Source organism: Danio aesculapii, chromosome 24 (genome assembly GCF_903798145.1).
Source record: "Danio aesculapii chromosome 24, fDanAes4.1, whole genome shotgun sequence".
NCBI classification, from domain to species: Eukaryota; Metazoa; Chordata; class Actinopteri; order Cypriniformes; family Danionidae; genus Danio; species Danio aesculapii.
The window spans coordinates 3,123,463-3,135,591 of NC_079458.1; the positions used below are offsets into that span (position 1 = coordinate 3,123,463).

The window sequence follows — 12,129 nt, forward strand, 5'->3', positions numbered from 1 at the left end:
CACAACTGTTTGCAGCTTTCAATTCTATTAAGTAATATTTCTTTAGCATCAAATCTGCATAATTGTTTCTTTAACACACACACACACACACACACACACACACACGCACGCACACACACAAACCCATAAATATATGAATAAATATAAAGCACATTCATTAAACCAAAACTAATAATCAGCACAACAGTTATCAGTTTACTTAATAATAATAATAATAAAAATGTTGCATGAGCAGCAATATACATATCAGAATGATTTGTTTTCTGAAGGATCATGTGACTCTAAAGGCTACAGTAGAAATATATAATAAATTTTTTTTTTTTTTTTTATGAAACAGTTCTGTCTGGTTCTCGTATCTGATTGGCTGATAGCAATGTGATATTCTGCAATATCAGAACTCGTTCAGCCTCCTCACCCTACTGTATTACTCCGCCCGCATAGAGTGACAGCAGATCAATAAACTCACTACAGTTTGATAAATATTGCTGCTGTTGGACAACGTAATGCACTTTTAAGGCTTTTTTAGGCGAGAATGTAGTTGTTTAGATTGCAATAATGCAGTTTATTTAAGGATAGTGCCTATTTTAAATATTTATAATTTTGGAGATACAGCACCATCCACAAAATGGCGAAGAGACCACATAATAAGCCCTTAGAGGAGGAAAAACCAAGCGTAATTTTAAACTACAGCTGATCAAATCATTATAAAACTGGTAAGTGACTTTCTAAGTCGATCTCTCTCTTTTGTATGTTGTAGTGCTGTATTTATACCATAGTAATTGTAGTGTGTTTAGTGTGAGATGGTACTCACATCAGCAATTTATGAATTTTGTGTTGGCCACTCTTTGTATAACCCTGAGTTAGTTTTTGGTCTAATGAGTCTCCTGTTCTCGTTACTGCAGAACTAGTTCAGTAAACGGAAAGAAAGAAGAAATGCCCGCATGTGTTTAGCGTTTTTCTTTATCACAAAAACAACAGTAATCTGGCAGTGTTTGCTTAGCTTTGGCTTTTTCAGGGTTAATTATTGTGATCTACTGATTTCAATTGGGAGATATCTCTGTAGACTGATGTCATATCATGCTGTTCAGCCTTATAATCTTAAAATGTGAGCAAAATCACCTGTTTAGTCATCACTTTAGACATAACGCTAGAGAATCATTCAAACACTAGCTCTAAAGTGACGTTGGTGATGTAGAAACTGTTTCTGCTGTTCAGCTGCAGATGAATGAATGGCGGAAGAAAGTAGTTCCTCTTACAAAAGGTTTTTTAGACTCTCCGTGTTTGATTTTCTTTTTTATATACATGATTATGCCATCGAACTGTTGTATAAACGCAATATTACTGGTGTGGTATCAAGCCGTGCACGCCTCCCACCAGTGCCGATATACAGCCATATCGCACTGCTACTCGGTGTGATATTGCTCATAATATATATATATTTATTTATGAGCAATTCAATGCAAATGTCAACCTTGCCATGAAAAAAATTAAGTTTGTCAAAATAGCGAACCAGTTTCTGCATTTTTTGTGCAAGCAAGTATATATTTTACAGTACTTTAAAAATGCTTAAAAATGTATCTGTTAATGCTTTAAAACAATTATATTTGATTTACCAAAAATCACACAAGTGCCAATTTCACATCTGTCACATCCATAACGGAGCGTTTTCCTCATAAAAAGCAAACAATGTCAAATAAAATATTTTTTCTATAGAGAACCAACTCTTATCCTTTCGATTATTATTATTTCTTTTGGCTTGTGCAGTTTAATTCACAGAATTTCTACAAAGTATATTGCATACTGTACACTTGCTAACTTTTTTCATCACATCCATACCACATGTTTATTTTCCATATTTAATATATAAAAAAATGTTTACAGACTGATTTTTTTCTGCTCCCATAACTCTGGGGTTAGTTGTTCTGGAAAATATAAACAGTCGTTTCAATATAATGTTAACATCTACTTTCTATGAGAATTTATGTTCTGGGATTTTACTGCAAATGTCACATCTATAACGCTGGAATTGCTCACGTGTGTGTGTGTGTGTGTGTGTGTGTGTGTGTGTGTGTGTGTTAAACATATTTAACCAGAAAAGAGCCATTTTTCAATTCAATTCATGTTTATTTATATAGCGCTTTTCACAATGTAGATTGTGTCAAAGCAGCTTAACATAGATCTAGTAAAGTCCAGATTTCAGAGTTGAAGTTCAGTCATGTTTAGCTCAGTGTGGTTTAAGTTTCATTTTAAATAGTAATAAAATTCCACAATTTTGTGTTGCATTTTCGGTTATAAAACCGGAGATTTATAAAATGGGAAAAAATAACTTCCTTTAGACTTCAGATAAATTTTTTTTATAAAGTTTGAGGATAATAATAATAGATTATATAATAAAGATAACTGACTTTGGAAAAACAAGTTGGATTATAAACAATTATATATATTGTTACAAAGTCCATGGATTTTTTCTTGACACATTTTTCTGGTTGTTTACATTATTTATGCATCATTTTAAAAAATGAATGAAGTTGTGATTTTTAGTAGTGATTTCATAATTTTATTGTGCTTTTAATCTAATAAATGTTGCCTTTGTTCGCATAAAATACCATAAAATACACAAAAAAACAGTAGTGTGTATGACAGTTATGCTTTTCTAAACATAAGCAGTCACATGTGCTATTATTATGTCTGACTTTAATGACACAGAAATGTTTGTTCTTTACAAACAGCTTCAACGACAATAAAAACTTCACAATAAGTGAAGCAAGATGTGTGTTTTTTGTCAGCATTAGTACTCAAAAGATATTTCTAAACAACACGATTTGCATTTTCACTTAGGGTTATGCTTTTAGTTACTACTGCATTATAAAACAATAGAAGTCCTTTAGCAAAAGTAAACATGCACGTGTGTGTGTGTGTGTGTGTGTGTGTGTGTGTTCTCGTGTGGCACATGACCTCCACACACATCACAAACCGGTTAATTCTGCCTATATTTCTGTCATCCCCTGACGAACCTCCTCCAACATTCATCCAAGTTTCTCTTTCACAACATCTCCTGATATTTTAATTCTTGTTCTTAAAGAGTTACAAAATTCCTTCTTTGTTGTGCAGCCAGCATTCACACACACACACACACACACACACCCAATAACCCTTTCAACAGAACTGACACACACAGAAACAGTGACCAAGCAACACACACACACTCATTAGAAATTTGGAAAGACAAACGACACAAGACGAAGCCCTTCACAAAACGCTTCTTTTAGCCGCTTGTTTATAGTTTCACTTGAGCGACGCTGCTGAACGCGTTTGTTTGTTTTACAAGCACCGATGACATGATGCCGACACGTCTGAGTGATGACAGCAGAGGTGCAGATAAGGCTGCTGATGCATCATGGGAGAAATTCAAGTTCCATAAAACAGACATCATGCATTTTTAAGGCACGGCGGGGGTTTAGTTCCTGTAATCAGCCTGCAGAGTTCATTTGAAGCCAGAAAAACCTCCTTAAACTCCCTTAACACGTGTTTTAACCAGAACTAGCACCACATGTTATCCGCTGCTTGATTTGCGGTTTTCAAGAGCAAAATCAACTTGTTTTTTTATAGTTGCATATTTAAATGGATAATTCAGTCATCATCACTCCTTACATGTTCAAAATCTATTTAAACAACTTAATTACCTTTTATTTTCTAGTTATTCATTTATTCGTTCATTTTCTTTTCAGCTTAGTCCCTTTCTTAATCTGGGGTTGCCACAGTGGAATGAACCGCCAACTTATCCAGCATATGTTTTTTTATGCAGCGGATGCCCTTCCAGCTGCAACCCATCACTAGGAAACACCATACACACTTATTCACACACATACACTACGGCCAATTTAGCTTACCCAATTCACCTGTACCGCATGTCTTTGGACTGTCAGGGAAACCAGAGCACCCCGAGGAAACTCACGCCACACGGGGAGAACATGCAAACTCCACACAGCAACAACAACTGGCCCAGCTGAGGCTTGAACCAGCTACCTTCTTGAGGTGAGGTGACAGTGCTACCCACTGCACCACCACACTGCTCTTCTTTTTTAGTTATTTATTTTAGTCTTAGTATTCGGTGACATTTACTTGACACAATGACATTTAAGCATTTACATATTAGCTTTCCTAAACAACGTAATCACCTTTTAATTTTAGATTCGCTTTTTTCTAATAATAATTAGCTTTGGTTTCTTAAACATGATAATCAGTTCACTGTACTTATATGGCCTCCACAGTCACCAGATCTCAATCCAATAGAGCACCTATGCGATGTGGTGGAATGGGAGATTCGCATCATGGATGTGCAGCCGACAAATCTGCAGCAACTGATGCTATCATGTCAATATGGTCACTATGTATGGGTGTTTCCCAGTGCTGGGTTGCAGCTGGAATGGCATCCACTGCGTAAAACATATGCTGGATAAGTTGGGGGTTCATTCCACTGTGGCGACCCCTGATTAATAAATTGACTAAGCCGAAGGAAAATGAATGAATGAATGAACGAATAAAACCCTTTTGGAAGTCCTTATTTGAGCAGGCTGAATGGAAAAAGTCTGGAATTTACTTAGTAAATACTGTCTCACCATTCATTTATTCATTTCCTTTTCTGCTTAATACCTTTATTCATCAGGGGTCGCCACAGCGAAATGAACCGCCAACTTATCCAGCATATGTTTTACGCAGAGGATGCCCTTCCAGCTGCAACCCAACACTGGGAAACACCCATACACACTCTCACACACATACACTACGGCCAATTTAGCTTATCCAATTCTCCTATAGCGCATGTGTTTGGACTGTGGGGGAAACCGGAGCACCAGGAGGAAACCCACGCCAACACGGGGAGAACATGCAAACTCCACACAGAAATGACAACTGAACCAGCCAGGGCTCGAACCACTGACCTTCTTGCTCTGAGGCAATTGTGCTACCCACTGCGCCACCGTGACGTTAAAAAAAAGTTTAAAAAAGTGACAAACTAATTCATTTAAATTATTTATTAGAATTAGAAGAGGAATCAATAAAAGACCCGTTTTTTGAATGCACATATTTTCCCAAGTGTTTTGGTTTTCTTGTAAAGATATTTTTGGACATACAATAATAATAATAAAACTATGGAGCAAAATGTTTATTAATTTAATGATTATATGTGGTCCAATGATAGACCTAACATTTATTTGTTTCAAAATGATCTTAAGCTTTGTTTTGAAACCCTAAAAGACATTGAAAATAAAAAAAGCTGTAAGGATGGATGCGATTTTAGGATCATTTTCTCATGCAAATGTCTTGTAATTTATATATCGGACATCATTTTATTTACTTTTTGATTTTATTCTTAATTTATTTGTTCCGATGTTTAAAAAAAGTATTAAATTCCTCAATTTTTGCATGCTATTGTTCTTTTCATACAAAAATTATTTAATTACGATAAGAGGGAAAAAAATAGCTTTTGTTGTAATTGCTTGAATAAAACTTTAATTATTTGACATGTTTAGTCCAAATGTAAAAATATTAGTGCTTCAGCTTAAGCTTATTTCAGTGGGTTGCCATGGCAATATTTCTCATTTGCATAAAAATTATTTTCTGATTTCAGTTACAAAAACAAAAAAAAACCCATTTACTCATCTTTCAAACCAGTTTGAGTTTCTTTTTTCAGTTGAGCACAAAAGAAGATATTTTGAAAAATGTTGACACTCACTGACTATCATAGTAATTCTTTTCCTACTATAGAAGTCAATGGTGGGCAACAACCTGCATTCTTCAAAATATCTTCTTTTTTTGTGTTCAACAGAAGAAAGAAACTCAAAGGTTTCAAAAGCGAGAGTAAATAATGAAGTGATTTTCATTTTTGGGTGATCTATGACTTTAAATTGATTAAAAAGGCTGTAAATGCATGAAGAATTATCTTAAAAATATGTTTTATTACCTTTCTATTAATCAGCTAATTTAGTAAATGTATCTGAGAATGCATCCCATAATTTTACACAAAAAATGTCAACTGTTTTCAACATTAATAAGTCAAATCAGCATGACTTTTGAAGGCTCGTGTGACACTGATGACTTTAGTAATGTTTAAATCCATGTAAGAGAGAGTACGGAGTAAATGATGAGGCAATTGTCAGTTTTGGGTGAGCTATCCCTTTAAAATGAATATGTTTTGATTTAGCATGTTAATTAATTATTCTGAAACACAATGTACATTACACAGTTTATGTTCTACTACTATCTCACAAGCTGATTAGTTCTCAGTGAATCATGTTTGCAGATCAAAGTTCCTGAAGCTCAAATACTGTGTTTGACTTCTGCTCTCTATTTACTGTCAGACTAGTTCCACCAAACTAACCCCCAATATACTTGCTAATCTTCAAACTGTGCTTAATTTGGCTTTACAGTGACATTTTGGAGCATTCTTTAATATAATACCAATAAATGCTGGCTTGGTAAGCAATTAGACCTGAAAATAAAAGCTTACTGACCTCTATCAATATACAGTATTGTATAACGTTTGTCATTCTAAACATAACCAGACACGCATGTGTTAAATCTGACAACATATATCTCTAAGACTAAAAATACATTTAAAAATCAGCATTGCATTATAGGAATTAATTACATTTTTAAATAAAAAAGCTATTTTAAATCGTGATAGTATATTACAATTTTACTATTTTCAGTTATTTTATTACTATTACAGTATTTTTTTATTAAATTAATGCATCAATTAGACCTTACCGTGGCATTTTATAGCATTTGAGCTTATTTGAATAGTTGACAACTTGCATGTGTGTTTGTTTACATCACTATAATGTACTTTATTTATCGAATTTTCCAAAGACGCACAAATATCACACATTTTAGAATATCAAGAATTCAAAAACAAGAATTCAAAATAAGTGTGACAATTAATATATATATATATATATATATATATATATATATATATATATATATATATATATATATATATATATATATATATATATATATATATATATATATATATGTATATATATATATATACATATATTTAGAGAGAGAGAGAGAGAGAGAGAGAGAGAGAGAGAGAGAGAGAGAGAGAGAGAGAGAGAGAGAGAGAGAGAGAGAGAGAGAGAGAGAGAGAGAGAGAGAGAGAGAGAGAGAGAGAGAGAGAGAGAGAGAGAGATAGAGAAAATAACTATTATCCCCCTGAATTATTAGCCCAGTTTATTTTTTTTTTCCCCAATTTCTGTTTAGCGGAGAGCAGATTTTTCAACTCATTTCTAATCATAATAGTTTTAATAACTCATCTCTAATAACTGATTTATTTTCTCTTTGTCATGATGACAGTAAATAATATTAGACTAGATATTCTTCAAGACACTTCTATACAGCTTAAAGTGACATTTAAAGGCTTAATTAGGTTAACTAGGCAGGTTAGGGTAATTAGGCAAGTTGTTGTATAACGATGGCTTGTTCTGTAGACTATAGGAAAAAATATAGCTTAAAGGGGCGAATAATTTTGACCGTAAAATGGATTTAAAAAAATTAAAAACTCTAAAATTCTAGCCCAAATAAAACAAATAAGACTTTCTCTAGCAGAAAAAATATTATCAGACATACTGTGAAAATTTCCTTGCTCTGTTAAACATCATTTGGGAAATATTTTAAAAAAGAAAAGAAAAAGAAAAGAGAAAATTAACGGGCGCTAATAATTCTGACTTCAACTAATATATAAATATATATAGTTAAATTGGTATGATTTTATGTCAATTTAACAATCAAGCAAGAATGATAAAGTTATTAAATCAGCTAGATAATAGATTAAAACTCGCATGCATGTATAAAGAAACGTTCACGTTTAAAAAGTTCGATTTATTTTTTGTTCTTTTGAAAACTAATAAAACTCATTTACACCTATAAGTTTTGAGTTTTTAATCAATAGAATTGTCTGATATGAACTTGAATTTGCTAGTTATTAACAGACTTGTGAGACACATAGTCGTCAGACATAAACCTTCAATACTTTCACACTAACAATTCTGATTCCTTTCCTCAACATTGTCAGATATAAATTAATAAACTGGAGTTATAAAACGAAGGTTATTTTTTAACAATGTAGTTCATATCTCACAACTCTAACTTCAATCAAATGAGAACAATGCAGTCAGTTAGACTTTATATTAAAAAAAAGAACTCACAAAACGTTCAGGGATGAGGGCTGCAAATTAGCTTTATGCTAAATGCCCTATGTACGCAGCATCGGTGGTCTCTGCAGAACAACGTGTATTGTCACTGTTAAATTAACAAACAAAATAAAATAAATATTTTTAAAGTAATGATTAGGGGCAGCACGGTGGCTCAGTGGTTAGCACTGTCACCTCGCAGTAAGATGGTCCCTGGTTCGAGTGCCGGCTGGCTCAGTTGGCATTTCTGTGTGGAGTTTGCATGTTCTCCCCGTGTTGGCGTGGGTTTCCTCTGTGATTTCCCCCACTGTACAAACACATGCGCTATGGGTGAATTGAATAAACTAAATTGGCCGTAGTGAATGAGTGTGTGTGAATGTGAGTGTGTATGGGTGTTTCCCAGTACTGGGTTGCAGCTGGAAGGGCATCCCCTACATAAAACATTTGCTGGAATAGTTGGCGACCCCTGATGAATAAAGGGACTAAGCCGAAGGAAAACGAAATGAATGAACGAATGAATGAAAGAAAGAAATATTTAATGAAGCTTGTCAACGTTTTTACAATGTTAGTTTATTGTTTATTTATTTATTTATTTATTTTTGCAATTTATTAAGTGATTTTAACAATGTAAAAACTTATTTTTTTGTTAATCTTGCAAGAAAAAACAGGTGAAACTAAACTATTGCATGTAAAACTGATTATATCAGGAAAATAATGTCATTGCTTGATATTTCAGCTCAACTACTCCTATTATTTCAATAAGAAACCCCCATCTACACCAGGGAGCTGTTTTCCGCCAAACTTTTTATTAGCCAAACACTTTTGACCTACAATATTTTTTAAAGCACCCCTGAGATTTTAATTTACTTCATGCAATGATTTAACAACCCATCCTGGTCCTAGTAAACACTCACATGACATGCAGATAAACACATAAAACATGTTATTTGTTTCAATAATAATCGATTTTAATCATTATTTGTATAATTACAAAAATGTAGCGTACTCGCAAAGCCCAGTTAGGGACTCCCTGATGTAAACGCTTGATAAACTACAAAAAGAAACAGATGCGGATGAACTGGGCAGATTGCGAAGGGGATAAATCACATTAAAAGTGCTCTGCCGCTGCGGGTCCTGTTGTCTTTAGAGAGGTGCCTCTGGGAAAGCTGCCCGACTGACTGAGCGTTTTACGCAATACAAAGAGACTGCTGAATCTGTGCTCAGCAAACCACAGTCTGTCCGGTGCCCACAGATTTAACCCTCCGCAGGTCAACAGGAGGGTCAGATTCTGCTGGATTGAGTCGCTGAGGTCATGCATTACATCATGCATGTGTTTAAATCACAACACACACACACACACATGCATTCATACAGTGCTCTGAAAATAGCATGCAGGCTTGTGGTGTAATCTCGCTCTCATCCCGCTCTTTCCTCCTACACAACTCTATCTCTCAGTCTCTCTCTCTTGGCCAGCGGAGGCGGACAGCAGAGGAAGAGGAAGGTGAAATATCGTTCATGAGGATGGAGAGAAGGAAAGCGGTGCAGTCTATTGATTTCAGAAATGCAATCTAATTATGTAACATGCTGATTGAATCATGAAATGATTCACAATTTAATGAATATATCTAAAGCTTTTTCTTAGTTTTATCTCATACTAAATATCAAAATGTGCATGATACATAAAGCATGAAGTCTTGAAACTTCACTGGAATGATTATATAATAGTTTAAACTTTCACAATATTTGTTATTATATTTTTCATCTGAAGAAGTTTTATTTCTTTTAGTGAAATAAAAGAATGTGTTAATTTACTTTTTACATTATTATTTAAAAAAAATAAACATAAATAATAATAATAACAAAAATGTAATTTCACTGTAAGAACCAAAATATACAGTAATTTGTTAACCCAAAATTAATCAAAATAAATAAAATAATGCAAATGTATTGCTCATTGTTAGTTACTGATTGCATTTACTGCCTTAATTTTAATAAAACCTTAAATATAATATTAATGAAGTTTTATCTAAAAAAAAAAAATGGATTAAAACCCTGAAAGGTATAATTTGACCATTAATTTTAAAAGTCAAAAACTAATCAAAGATCATTTCCACCAACAAATAAACAGATTTATTTAATAAATGTTTACTTTTTATCAGCAATTTTGAGTTTATCAGTAGTATGCATGATACTAACTTGCATTTGCTAGTTATAAACAGAAATGTGAGATTATATGGTCACTTCTGAGTGTGCCTCACAAAGGTGAGTGGCCTTGACAAACCACCTGCAGAAACACTCTCCTCTCTCTATGTGCACCGGACATTTTTTTTAATACTTCAACTCTTACAAGGACTCCATAATGCCAAGTTGACACTGCACCATTTGGCGTCACAGATGTTTTCACACTGCACGACTATCGGGGGCAGCATTCTCTCAGTGTTGTGTTTACACTGCAGGATGGATCGGCGACAGGGGGTTTCACACTGAATGACTTTACAATAGGATGAATCGACGACAACTTTGTCTCGGTCCGTAAACTACATCTCGCAACCAAACACATGTGAGAAGTGCAGGGGTCAACAATAAGGACTGCCCGATGGCCCGAGGCCAGGGTGTGAGACACTCGAGACAGTAGACAGAATGGTTACTGGCCCGATCGGGCCAGTGCCGCCTTGTCGCTAAAGTTTATTTGGCTGCTGATGTTTCATACCTAGACATTCGTTTCGGAACCGGTCTCCTTTGTCCAGTTAGCGCGGTTCGTTTGGCATCTGTGAATCCCGCAAACAGGCTCAGATCCGCACCAAATCAATCGGTCCAAGATCGCCTGAATGAGATGGTCTCGGCTCGACTGAAACAAACTCTGGAACGGATCGATTGTAGTGAGAAAGCAAAACAATCCAACGAACTAACAAACCAGGCTATATCACATTGGTAATAGCCATATATACGGCTATATGAAGGGAGAATTATGAGTGGGGCTGGATGTCATTCCTACAGATAAATGTGCGCTTCATGCCGAATACGAAACTGAAAGCATGCTAGAATATTAACGAGAGCTGTTTATCTGAAATTTAAATTACCATCTGATAACGTTTTCATATTTTAATCTTGTAATATTTTGTATATTTTATATTTTGCCTGTTGTTTTGTTCATTTCTGCACTGACACCTCGAAAGAAAGATCAACATTGATCTGCTCATGGTCTGACTGCAGTCTCGGTTCATCTGTTAATTCTCTCAATAATATAAGCCTATAATGCATACATCTAGCCAACAATATTTTTAATAGATTAATAAATTTAATAAATTGAATTTCACAAATCATGACAACTGAAATGAGGCCATGTATGAGAAAATCTTACCTCTCTGATTTATTTTTGGTCTGTGAGTGTCAAAATTAAAAAGTGGGTGTCAAAAAATGCTTATTAATATATATTTAAATAATTACAATTGTGATGAAAGTTAAAAGTAAATAAATAATAAAAAAAAAAATATATATATATATATATATATATATATATTTATCTTTTTTTTTTTTTTTAATTATTGTTTTTTCAAGTTTACTTCCATCTCAATTGTAATTTATTTTAACCGTCAGTTATATTTAAGGAAAAAATATGCTGAATAAAAAGTGTATGTATACAATTATGTTTGGCTTTTGCCACATTATTTAAAACATGTGGCTAAGAAATAGCTATTAACTTCTTTTTTGTTGGTGGGACTGGTGAAAATTTTGGCAGGGCAAGTAAAACTCTGAACCACTGGCCCAATTGGGCCAGTAGAAAAAATTCTTAGCTTGTATTGCTCAGATGACACGTCAAACACATACGGGTGCTCCTGCCAAATTTACAAGTTTTTCCTCCATTTCTTTGGTACAAATAGACCGAAAAGAAGCTCATTCAACTTCTCCCCATCCTCCGGCTGGCCTGCAG

At 34.2% G+C, this 12,129-nt stretch overlaps 1 protein-coding gene across 7 annotated transcripts in view; it reads right to left on the reverse strand.

The window, feature by feature from the left end:
• Nucleotides 1-12,129, reverse strand: part of si:ch73-103b11.2 (protein outspread) — a 109,608-nt gene that overhangs the window by 66,115 nt on the left and 31,364 nt on the right. The gene's annotated exons all lie outside the window — the stretch shown is intronic.